Here is a 12,721-nt window from a genome sequence, read left to right on the forward strand (position 1 = left end):
CACACACACATACACACATGTGTATGTGCATGTGACATTATATGAACGCTAAGTTATTTTACACAGTCATATCAGTGTATGCTTGTAAACTGAATATCTGGAAGATTGAGGCAGAGGAATGTCTAGAAGGATTATTATTTTTAAAAAGGAGGAAGACACAATGGGATGGGAAATGAGCAGAAGAACGTGTTAGATCGTGAACAGAGTCAAATTTCATGCCATTATTAAAATATAATCATTAAATCCAATGCTGTGCACAACAAATACACAACAACAAGGATCTAAACTGCTATTTGTCAGAATAACAGAAACAGTTTAAAACAGCCTGGGCTGTGTATTAAGTGATTCTTTCTCAAAATAAAGTTCATAATTTATCCTCTTTAAATATTAAAGTGTGCCCATTACTCAAGGAATTCATCATCATTCTAACTTACCTCTTAGGTGGATGAGCTTTAAATTATTTAATGTCACTCCTAGCTCTGCCCTTGATGATGTTCGAGTTTTCGTGAGAGTGGTTTAATTAGGTGAAGATGATTATATGACATCTGTGACAGCGAATGTAGCATTGACATTCAGTCTTCCTGGTTAATTGAAAGGTGATAAATTGTATGAAGTAACTTTAGAAATAAAAAAAATCACACAGTTTTTAAAAATCAAACAGATAACATGTCACCTTTTTTGAACTTGATCTCATGTTATATATTAACATTCTATTCTAAGACACAAGATTTATATTTGAAATCATTAGAAGCAAGGAAAGCCCCCAAGTCCAAGTTCAAATTTTCTTATTTTTACTTAACATATTCAATGCACACCTTTGCTAATGTGTGGATGGTTGCCTACCTTCACATTCATCTGCATTAAAGGAAACAGCTGACTATTTTGTCAGGTCACAGTATAAGAATGTGAAAAAATAAACAACACAAAGTCGATGAACTAATTTAACCTGCATCAAAACACATGCTCAAAAGATAAAAGGATAAAAAGTAATTTAAATTAAGTATGAATAAAGTCTTTGTCTTCACGTGTAAGACGTACATCATTAATACCTACCCTGTATTGTTATTGTATAGATATGTTTTAAATATTTTCAGAAAATTACAAGCGGTACTCAGTCTCATTAGTCAATAGCTCTAACAGGACATTACACATCCAGATAACCAAACTACTGATGCCATTAACTTAAATTTCAGCAGTCAAATTACAGGCCTTCAAAATGTGTGAGTTTAGGTGCACATATTACACAATACTTGATATTTGAATATTTATGTAGATATAGTGTGATATAATTATTCATATTAACACTAAACAATGTTTATGGAACATTTTAGAACTGTCAGAAAATAGGAACGACTGCCTTTCACTCTGATTAAGTGTGATTACAAGAACTTGAAATCTTGATGTTCCCTTATAGGCTACTGTTTTGATAAAGTAAATTAGAACCAGAATTGGTGGAAAACAAATTGAATACGATGTGTGATAACTCACTTAAAGTACCATAATTCTTAAAAACAAAATAGATTATGTCAATATTCTCCCTACTGCCTACCCAAATTGGCAGGCTTAAAGACTTGTAATAATCTTTCCCATATCTACCACCTCTCATCACTTATTCAGTGAAGCTTCTCTTTCTGGGTCATAAAGAGAAAATGCCGATCCAAACACCAGTATGCCTACTGTCAGATGAAGACCCACTCTCTGCCCCCAGGACAGATATGAATTGAGTCAAAAGCTTCTACATGCTGATTGCTCACCATTCTATGGTCTTGAAGGTTCAATGCAGGACTTTATAATTACACAAATTGGACCAGGTTGTAGTAGTCCCTACAAGATTCATAATATTAATTGTGGAAGAGTGGGAGGAAGTGAATATCCACAGTATGATTTTGGGTTATCTTTACCTATGGTAAACTATTATGTATGAACTCTTTTATATCATCATATAAAAATTATAATTCTATCTACTTCCATTTAAAAATGCTCAGGAACTTGGCACACATCTGTGATTCAGCAATTTATGCTGCAAAGAAATGAGATTTCCTAATTCTAGGCCGGTCTAGGTTGCACAGTTATTTTTCAGTCAGGTGGGGATTATATATGGAGACAATGCACCCCAAACTGCTTATTGCTATAAACATGTACACACTTCAATGATATCAAAATCATTCACATTGTTCTCAAAGTATAGACATGGTAAATCTGAAACTTAGAAAGAAATATTAACAAAGTCATTATTCATATTATTGTTGCAATCTTGAAATGATTATGAAAATTTCAAGTTATACATATAAAGTGTTAAAAGACCTGATTTACTAGCCTACCATTATGCTCCATCCATTTTTATCCAAATCATATTTAAAAGAATGGTTCGTGTTTTGAGGTGACACTGTGCTAGTAGAGTGCTTTCAGGACACTTTTGATGATCGTTTTCTCAGGCCATAGATAAAGATACTCAGGTTGCCATTTTTGAACTCACCATGAACTCATGGCTGAAGTTATGTCAATATTTTTTTACTGGACTGAAGAATGGCATGATTTCATGATGATAATAAAACAAATTTTTACTGGGCCTTCCTATAGGCAACACATAATTAAGTTTTATTTATGCTAAGTTATAAACCAATGAAATTAGACTGCATGGGTCTCACTGTCTGGTTCCCAGTGAGATCCTGCCACCCCAGTAAATAAAAGAAATAGTATCTCAGATAGGAATTTTCTGATGCAACATCCATAGGACAATGAGGCACAGCTATGGAGTCTAATGTACTACAGTCAGCAAATTTAAGTCCTAGAACTAAATTTGATATGTAATATTTTCCTTTATTCTCTACCTCACCTCCCTGGTTTTACAGATTGCAACTTGCTTATTGATGACTTAACAGGTAACATCTGCATATAAGTTTGCATGCCTCACTCAGTATGACTTTTCTAGTTCCATTCATTTGCTACAAATTTCATGATTTAAATGGATGAGTAATATTACATTTTATAAATCTACCACTTTCTTATCAATTCATCTATTTCCAGGTATCTATAAGGTTTCTAATTCCTGGCTATTATGAATAGAGCCACAATGAACATGGTTGAGCAAGTGTCTCTGTGGTAGGGTGAAACATCATTTGGTAATATGCACAAGAGTGGTACAACTAGATCCTGAAGTAAATCAATTCCCATCTTTTATTTTATATATTCAATATTTTATTAAAATTAGAGATTTGTTTTAAATATAATATAACCTGATTATTGATCACCCTCTCTCTTCTCCCAGTTCCCTTCTCTACTTCCACCCCAGGCCACAGCCACCTCTTCCTATATCTCATTAGAAAAAAAAGACATCAAAGGGATAATAATAAAATGTAACATAATAACAAAACAGAACAAGAACAAACAGATCGGGATACGACAAAACAAAGAAACAGAAGAGAAAGCATCCAAAAGAAGGCACAAGAAACAGAAATAGATATTGATACTTACATATTCATACATTCAGGAATCCCATAAAAACAGAAAACTGGAAGCCAAAAATATACACAAAGGATCTTTATGATAAATAAACAAAAAAATAGATGAATAAAAATTAAAAATGCTAAAATGTTAAAAAAGAAAAAGAAAAGCTCCGAAAAGGCACTATGAGACAAAGAACTCTCAAAGATGCCCTTGAGTTCATTTTCTCCTGTCCGTCTCCTGCTGGGCATGGGGTCACCATTAACTGTCAGTATTAATCATCCTCCTCCTAAGCTTGCAGACAAGTGTCTAGCATAAATGTCTTCTCAGACACTTCGTCCAGCAGCTGATGGAGATGAATGCAGAGACCCAAGACCAACCAATGGGCCGAACTCGGGAAGTGCTGAAGAAGACAGATAGAGGGGTCAACAGCACCTCAAGAAGATGTACAAAGCAATCTATTCTGAGCCTACTGGGGTTTACAGAGACTGAATGACCAACCAAAGATCTTCCATGGACAGAACCTAGCTCCCCTATAGATATGGTAGTAAGTGTGCAGCTTGGTCACCATATGGGTCCCTTAACAATAGGAGTAGAGGCTATCTCTGAATTTCCGACCTACTGCTATGTCAATTGCTCTTAGCTGGGCTGCCATGTCACTCCCAGGTGGCATAGGATGTGCTTAGTCCTGCAGTGACTTGAGATACCAGGGTGGATTGATACCAATCAGGGGTCTCTCCTGCTCTGGGAGGAAGAAGAGGGGCAAATGTGAGGAAGAGCAGAGGGTGGGACTGGGAGGAGAGGAGGTAGGGGGCTGGGATTTGGATGTGAAGAGAATAAATAAATAAATAAATAAATAAATAAATAAATGGAAAAATAATTTCCAGATAAAAGTAAATTTTCTTTCTTTTCATATTTATTTTTTATTTAGATTTATTTTTAAAATGTATTCACTTTACATCCCAATCATAGTCCCCTCCCTCATCTCCTCCCATCCTCCCTCCCTCTGCCCCCTTATGCCCTTCCCCAGTCCTCAGAGAGGGGGAGCATTTCTCTCCTACCAACTGACCCCAGCCTATCAAGTCTAATCAGGACTACCTACATCCAAATGTTCTCTAGCGTGCTAAAGCACTGTACCACAGGGAAGTGATCAAAGAGCAGGAAGCAAAGTCCATTGCAAGGACTTCCCCTGCACCCCTTAATAGGCGACCCATATGGAGACCGAGCTGACTATCTGCTACCTCTGAGCAGGATACCTATGTCCTCTCCATGCATGGTCCTTGTTAGGTGCATCAGCCTCTACCTGCCCCGCTGGGCCCAGATTTGGTGGCTCTGTTGATCTTGTTGTGGATTTTCTGTCCCCTCTAGGTCCTTTTATTGCCATCCCCTACCCCCCACCTCTTCCATAAGACTCCCTACACTCTGCCCAAGGTTTGGCTGTGAGACTCAGCCTCTCCCTGCATCTCCTGCTGCGTGGAATCTTTCAGAAGCTATCAATGGTAGGCTCTCATACTGTTTCTTCTCTTCAACTGTCTTCCTGTGTCTATTCTATTTGCCCTTCTGAATGAGAATTATGCATCCTCCCTGGGCTCCTCTTTGTTACTTAGCTTCTTTAGGTCTGTGGATTGTAACATCCTGCATTATATAACTAATTTTGTCTGATAAGTGAGTATATACCATGCATGTCTTCCTGTTACTTCATCCAGGATGATCTTCTTCGGCTCTACCCATTTACCTGCAAATTTCATTATTTCCTTGTTTTTGATAGCTGAATAGTATTCCATTGTGTAGAGGTACCACAGTTATCTTTTTACTTTATTCTTCAGTTGAGAGACATCTGGGATGTCTTCAGATTCTGGCTATTATCGATAAAGCGACTATGAACATAGCTGAGATAATGTTCTTGTTGTATGGTGCAGCATCTTTTGGGTATTTGCCCAGAAGTGGTATAGCTGAGTCTTGAAATATAATAGTTCACAATTTTCTGAGAAAGTGTCAGATTGATTTCCAATGTGGTTGTATAAGTTTGCATTCCCATCAGCAATGAAGGAGTGTTTCCTTTTCTCCATATCCTCACCAGCATGTGCTGTCACTTGAGTTTTTGGTCTTAGCCATTCTGACATGTGTTACGATGGAATATCAGAGTTGTTTTAATTTACATTTCCCTGATGGCTAAGGACGTTCACCATTTCCTTAAGTGCTTCTCAGCCACTTAATATTCTTCAGATAAGAATTCTACGTTTAGCTGCGTACCTTTTTTTAATTGAATTATTTGGTTTGGTGGTATTTAATTTCTTGAGTTATTTACATATATTAGATATTAACCCTTTGTCAGATGTAGGATTGGTGAAGATCTTGTAAACAGTGGACTGTCCTTTCATTCTATTGACAGTGTCCTTTGCCTTACAGAAACTTTTCAGTTTTAAGAGGTCTCGTTTATTAACTGTTGATCACAGAGCCTGAGCTGTTGGTGTTCTGTTCAGAAAGTTGTCCTCTGTGCCAATGAATTCGAGGCTCTTCCCCACTTTCTCCTCTTCTTTTTTCTTTATTTTCCACCATTTATTTCTTTTAAAAATAATTTATTCAGATTACATCCCAATTGTTAACTCCTCACTTCTATCTTCCTGTTCCCCCTCCCACCCTCTTTCACTCTATTCCTCTCTGACAGAAAGGGACCTCCTCCTCTGCCATATGATCACAGCCTATCAGTTCTCATCCAGATAGTCTGCTTCCTCTTCCTCTGACTGCTAACAAGTTTCCCCACCAAGGGGAAATGGTCAAATAGGGAGCACCAGAGTTCATATCAGAGACAGCCCCTGCTCTCCCTGCAACCATGTAGAATGAGCTGTCCATTGGCTAGATCTGAATAGGTGTCTAGGTTTACTGCATGCATTGTCTTTAGTTGGTACAACAGTTTGTGCAGCCTTCCCCTCACCCCGGGCCCAGATCAACCAGCCTTGATGGTCTTCTCCCATTTCCTCTTCTAATAGAATTAATGTATATGGTTTTATGGTAGGGCCCTTAATGCACTTGGACTTGAGTTTTGTGCAGGGTGACAAATATGGATATATTTGCATTTTTACATCTAGACATTCAGTTATACTTATTTTTATGGGTGTGATGTTTTTCAGGCATGTAGGTCTGTGTACCACATGTATCCTGTTCCCATAGAGGCTAGATTAAAAATATCTATGAACTGTCATGATGTGGGTGCTGGGAACGGAATATTGTTCTCCTGGAATAGCAGCCAGTGCTCTTAACTACTGATCCATGCCTCTAGCCCCTAAACTAAATTTTCCTCTTCCAGTGATTATCAGAGTTAGCAATGAGGACTTTTTTTCCACTTCTCCTTTTAGCTCTAAGGCTCCACCTGGTATAGACCACGTTCATGATGCCCCAATATCTCTGCATTTATATGTACCGTAATCCTGCTGTTTTTGAAGACCTTGTTTCTTTGGTGGACTTCTTCATCTCTGCCTCTTATAATATCTAAGCTTTCTCTTCTGCAGTGTCCCTAAACCCTGAGGGGAGGGATTTGATTAAGACATCCAATCTAGTACTGAGCATTCTGAGATCTCTGTTTCCTGTGTGTCTATGCAGTTATTCCCACCAGTGCAGCAGAAAGCTTCTCTGGTAATGGCTGAACAAAGCACTGATCTCTAAGTCCAGCAGAATATCATTAAGAATGATTTTATTGATACATTCCTTAAGAAGAATCGTATTATTTGGTTTTCCCATTTTTCATAACCCAAGCAGTGTTGACCATGGTTTCCATCTCATGGAGCCTTACCTTAAATCAAAGTTTTGGTCACATAAGTGTGGCCCACCATTATACTAGCATATCTTGTAGACAGGGCACCCTTGTAAATCAAAGGGTTTGTAATGGATAGTGTTTCTATTTCTCCTTTGGGAACATGCAGAGTAGCTTCCTGTACTCAGCACACTAAGTTGTAAGGGTATAGATTCTAGGTAGGCACTATCTGTTTTATCTGTGTTCAATGGGTTGTATAGGTGTTGGCTTCCACAATGGAGCCCTACCATCAATTTCTGCATATCAACCTATACATTAGGAAACAGCTGAGGTTGTTTGGGGATTCCAAGGAGAATCTTGTGGCAAACAACTCAATTATATGTAATCCATTCCCAATATTGGAGGTTTCATATGTGACAAAATATGTCCAATTCAGGTTTTATAGCTCCTGTCATTTGGCAATTTTATTTGGATTGTCTGCATATATGTATATACTTTAGGAAGCTTCTACTGTATTATAATTCCATATCACCCCTCAAGTGGCCCTTAATTTTAACTGTCTCTCCCCATATTCCTTCCTTCAAACTCTGTTTACCTCCCCTCTCAGCTTGAATCCTCTGTTCCAAGGCCACTTTGCATCTTTCCATAACTGCTATATGTCCCCTTCCTATAGAGATCTATCCATCCCCCTAGTCCTTTATACCTAACTTCTGTTATTGTACAAACTGTAGCTTGGACGTTTGCAGCTGTCTCCTAGCCTGGGAGCCACAAATTGTGAGTGCCCTGCCCTCTCTACATAGGGGACTCTCAAGAACAGCATCTGGATCCCAGATAGAGTATTCTTGCCTCCAAGCAACTAATCTACTCTGCTGTTTTCCCCCTGAGGAGACCAAGTAGTCAGCAGAACCCTGCTGAATCTCAAATCCTAGGTGGCAGTGTTAAAATTAATCTAAATCCCAGGAAAACAGTGCCTGCTAGGCCTATAAACCAAATAGCTGCCTTCTGAAGGTACTTGCCCCTTCGACTGCCAACTTAGAAAACCCAAGCTCCTAAAGAAGGGAGGAAGGTAAAAGCACAACCAACAAAAGCCAGAACAGCATGGCTTTATCAGAAATCTAAACAAGAACAACAACAACAAACAAACAAACAACAAAAAAACCTAATGGATACTCTAATGCAGCAGAATCACAGGAAAATGACCTTAAAGCTATGCTTGTGCAAGTATTTGAGAAACATCAAGAGGAAATAAATAGATCCTTCCAAGAATTACAGGAATATACAAACAAAACAATAGAGACCACTGAGGATAAACAGGAAACCACAATCAAACAGGCAAAGGAAATTATTAAAGCTGTTCAAGACATGGGAATTAGGATTAGAATCAATTAAGAAAACAAAACAAGAAATGGAAAACTTAGAAAAGAGATCAGGGCGGGTGGACATGGGTTACAGGGTTTGAAAGATGAGGTTCTCAATGCATTTTAGGATGACTGTGTTCCAGAGCTACACAGAAGTGTTCACCCCTGAGAGCAGCCTGATTGGGAGGAAACACTTAGCGCAATGTATTACAAACACTGAAGCTGAGATCATCCAAGATGGCGTCGCATGCACACTGTGTCTGATCCAAGGAACAGAAGTGACTACACAGCCACCATAGGACCATACTGATAGCTCCAAAACACAGTGCAGGTGTTTCCCAAAAAGAAGGAAATCCTGGCATATGGATCATCCATGGCCTTCCACTGCTGGCCCTGCCATGATGACACAGGAGCGGGAGAGCTGGCCCTGCTCTGAAGACACAGGAGCAGGTGAGCTGGCCATGTCATGATGATAGGGGAACAGGAAAGTAGTCCCTGCCCTGATGACAAGGGAGTGGGCCCTCATCCAGAGTTATGAGTGAACCTCACCCCAACATCTACCCCGTGTATGACCTGCTGGAATACATGAAGGGACCTGATCTGCAGATTCAAAGATTAAGAATCTCCTTGACACACAGCATCAATGGGATAGCTGACAGCAGTCCCAGTGAGGATCTGGTAACAATAGTGTAGGCCTCCAACCAGACCCATGACACATAGCAATGGACATTTGAAAGCAAATATATGTGGACAAAAGGCTATACTGCGTGATAAACTACAACTTCTGTGACAAGATTTTTTTGTTTGTCTGTTTGTTTTATTTTACTTTGTGAAGGAAAGGGATTTTGATGCATGACATGTAAATCATAGACATTCAATAAAAGTAAAAAAATAGAAAACAACAGAACAGGAGAGAGAGAGAGAGAGAGAGAGAGAGAGAGAGAGAGAGAGAGAGAGAGAGAGAGAGAGGGAGGGAGGGAGGGAGGGAGGGAGGGAGGGAGGGAGATCAGGAATCATAGAGGTAAGTATCATCAACAGATTACAAGAGAGATGGAGGATAAAATCTCAGGAACTGAAGATACAATTGAAGAAATTGACACATCTCTCAAAGAAAATTTTAAAATAGAAAGTTTTGTTACATAAAACATCCAAGAAATGAAGGAAATCATGAAAAGATAAAATCTCACAATAACAGGAATAGATTTAAAAAAAGAAGAAGAAGAAGATTCCAGGTTCCAAGGACCAGAAATTATTTTTAAGAAAATCATAGAAGAAAAATTTCCCAACCTAAAGGAAGTGATACCCTTAAACATATAAGAGGTTTATATAACACCACATAGACTATACCAGAAAAGAAACTTCTCCCACCACATAATGATTGAACACTAAATCTATAGAACAACAACAACAACAAGGCTATTAAAAGCAGCAAGGGGAAAAGACAAAGTTACATATAAAGGCAGACCCATCTGAATCACACCTAACTTCTCAACAGGGACCATAAAAAACAGAAAGACATGATGTTGATGTCATGCAGACACTCAGAAAACACAGATTTCAACCCAGACTACTGTAGCCATCAATTTTTTAATCACCATTGAGCAAGAAAATAAGATATTCCATGACAAACCCAAATTTAAACAATATCTATGCAACTAACCCAATTTACAGAAAATAGTAGAAAGAAAACTCCCAACCAATGAGATCAATTATACCCAAGAAAATGAAGGCTATAGATAATTTCACAACATCAACACCAAAAGAAAACAAGCACAGCCAAGCACTATCACCACTAACTCCATCATAAAAGGAACCAACAATCAGTGGCCTCAACTCTCCAGTAAAAATACATGGACTAAGAGAATGGCTGCAGGAACATTCTGCTGCATTCAAGAAACACATCTCAGCCATAAAGATAGACATTACCCGAGAGTAAAGGGCTGAAAAAAAAGATTTCCCAAGCAAACAGACACAAGAAACAAGCTGGAGTAGCCATCCTAATATCTAATAAAATATACTTTCAACTAAAATTAATCAAAAAAGATGGGGAAGGACACTTCATTCCCATCAAAGGAAAGATCCACCAAGAGGATATCACAATCTTAACATCTATGCCCCTAATACAAGGACAGTGACATTCATTTTTAAAAAACTGTCTTGAAGCTTAAATCAGACATTGATCCCAACATATTAAAAGTGGGAGACCTCAACACCCCACTTTCACCAATGGAGAGATCCCTGAAGCAGAAACTAAGTAGAGAAATAATGAAGCTAAATGAGATCATGAATCAAATGAACCTAACATATCCACAGAACTTTTCATGCAAACAAAAAGAATATACCTTCCTCTAGGCACAACCTATGTGAGTTATTTCCTATTTCTACTAGAACACTATTTTCATCCTTCATGGATAAACCATGTTGCAAAAGGAATTCATAAGAATTTCTGATATCTCTGTAGTTTACAACAATCCCCAAAATGTTACAGAGATGGAGGAGGGGGAATTTTATCAAAAGAAAGAATTAAAACCACATGAATGAATAAGTCAAAAACATAACTGAAAATTTAATTTTTTCTCTTTTATAGAGACACTAAAAGCTAAGTGACATAAAAGTAGAATAAATCATTGGGATAATAAATGGTCTCAAGTAAAGAAGATTAAAAACATGGAAAGAAGGTAGATCATGTTGTAAAATAATATATGTAACTATCCAAATTTCACAATTAATCTCATTAATTCATACAACTTATAAATTAAATAAACATACACATATATGCATATATAATGCAACTACTTTTAAAAGTTCACATATGATATGGATTAACATATTAATTAATAAATGTCTCGGGGTGTTGAACATATTTATGCTTACATTTTAGACACCAATAAACATATAATATAGATTCAAATATGAAATTCAAATGGGTTTCTTAAATAAATATATTGATGTAGGTATACTGTGATGTTTGAATTTACTAAAAATTCAGTGTACTATATTTGTCAGGTCTGTGAAATGAAGGTGATCAGAAAACATAATGAAAGGCAAATTAGGTAGATACGGTATAGCCTCATGGGTCAGGAAATCAGACATTTGAAAATTTCTTCCATCTACATAGTTGGTCTTTAAGGATCCACACTCCTGAGATCCTAGTGAAATTAATATTTACTGTCTAATTAGAATCTTTGGCTATTAAATCATCAGAAATCTGGAGACCATAGGTGCCAGGAAGTTAAATCTTCCTGTAAAAGCTCTGCAAGGTCAGAAAACAATAGTTTCATCTTCATCTAGAGATTGCTCTTTCTTCCATGAGCCCTTAATTCTGTCCTGTGTGTGCAGGGGTTGAGTAGTAGTGATTTCTTTTATAGTGGGTGAGATGCTGAAGATTATTTTCCTTTAAAAACATCCAAGCATTGCCGAATGCTGTATTTACCACAGATTTATCTCAGAAAATAAGTGAAGAAATTTTATGTGAAAGATTTTGAGAGACTGGCCTCCTATGAGTACCTGCCGTTTTACAGATACATTGTCTTTTTCAATATGACAAATTTTCAGCTTTCTTTTATTCTGCTTATGTCTATTACCTGTCCTCAGAGTGTCCAGAGACATTTTCTTTTAAAAAGAGAAATATCCTTCTCTAATATGATGACTGCCTTAAATAGTTTTTATTAATATTAATACCTTTGGCGATGAGGGTAAATGTTTGAATTACTTCACATGTTAGCTTTCAAGGGCTTCTATAGAAAAGCTGGGGAGGTTATTCACAACCTTTTTCTAACAGTGTTTGATTGTTGGATAAGTCTAACAATAGTGTTGGCCAAGTCAATTCTCAGAATACTTTGTCATTTGTGTGTATGTCGTATATCTATGTCGTCTTTCCTCTTTATTGGAATTGTTGTAATTTTATATCTTTTAAGACCATATTGTGTACTGGACAGGAACATGAACTGTTGGCCAGATTCTAAATTAGTTCTCTTTACAATTTGATTTTCCCTTGTGTAATCATATTCTGAAGAACTAAGGATAACTCACATAACAAATAAAATACAGGGTAAATATGACTTTGTCTCAAACAATCACAGCCTTCTTGTTCTTTGCGTTGGCTTGGCCTTAGCATTGTGAAGACATGTTAAGAATTTTGGCTGTTTCCATGAACTGGCTATTATGA

At 37.4% G+C, this 12,721-nt stretch overlaps 1 protein-coding gene across 1 annotated transcript in view; it reads left to right on the plus strand.

The window, feature by feature from the left end:
- LOC311597496 (olfactory receptor 7D4-like) overlaps window positions 1-12,721 on the plus strand; it is a gene marked incomplete at both ends in the record, with an annotated part of 336,911 nt that overhangs the window by 24,607 nt on the left and 299,583 nt on the right. The gene's annotated exons all lie outside the window — the stretch shown is intronic.

This window comes from Acomys minous, assembly GCF_964271855.1.
Source record: "Acomys minous genome assembly, chromosome: 5".
Taxonomy (NCBI): Eukaryota; Metazoa; Chordata; class Mammalia; order Rodentia; family Muridae; genus Acomys; species Acomys minous.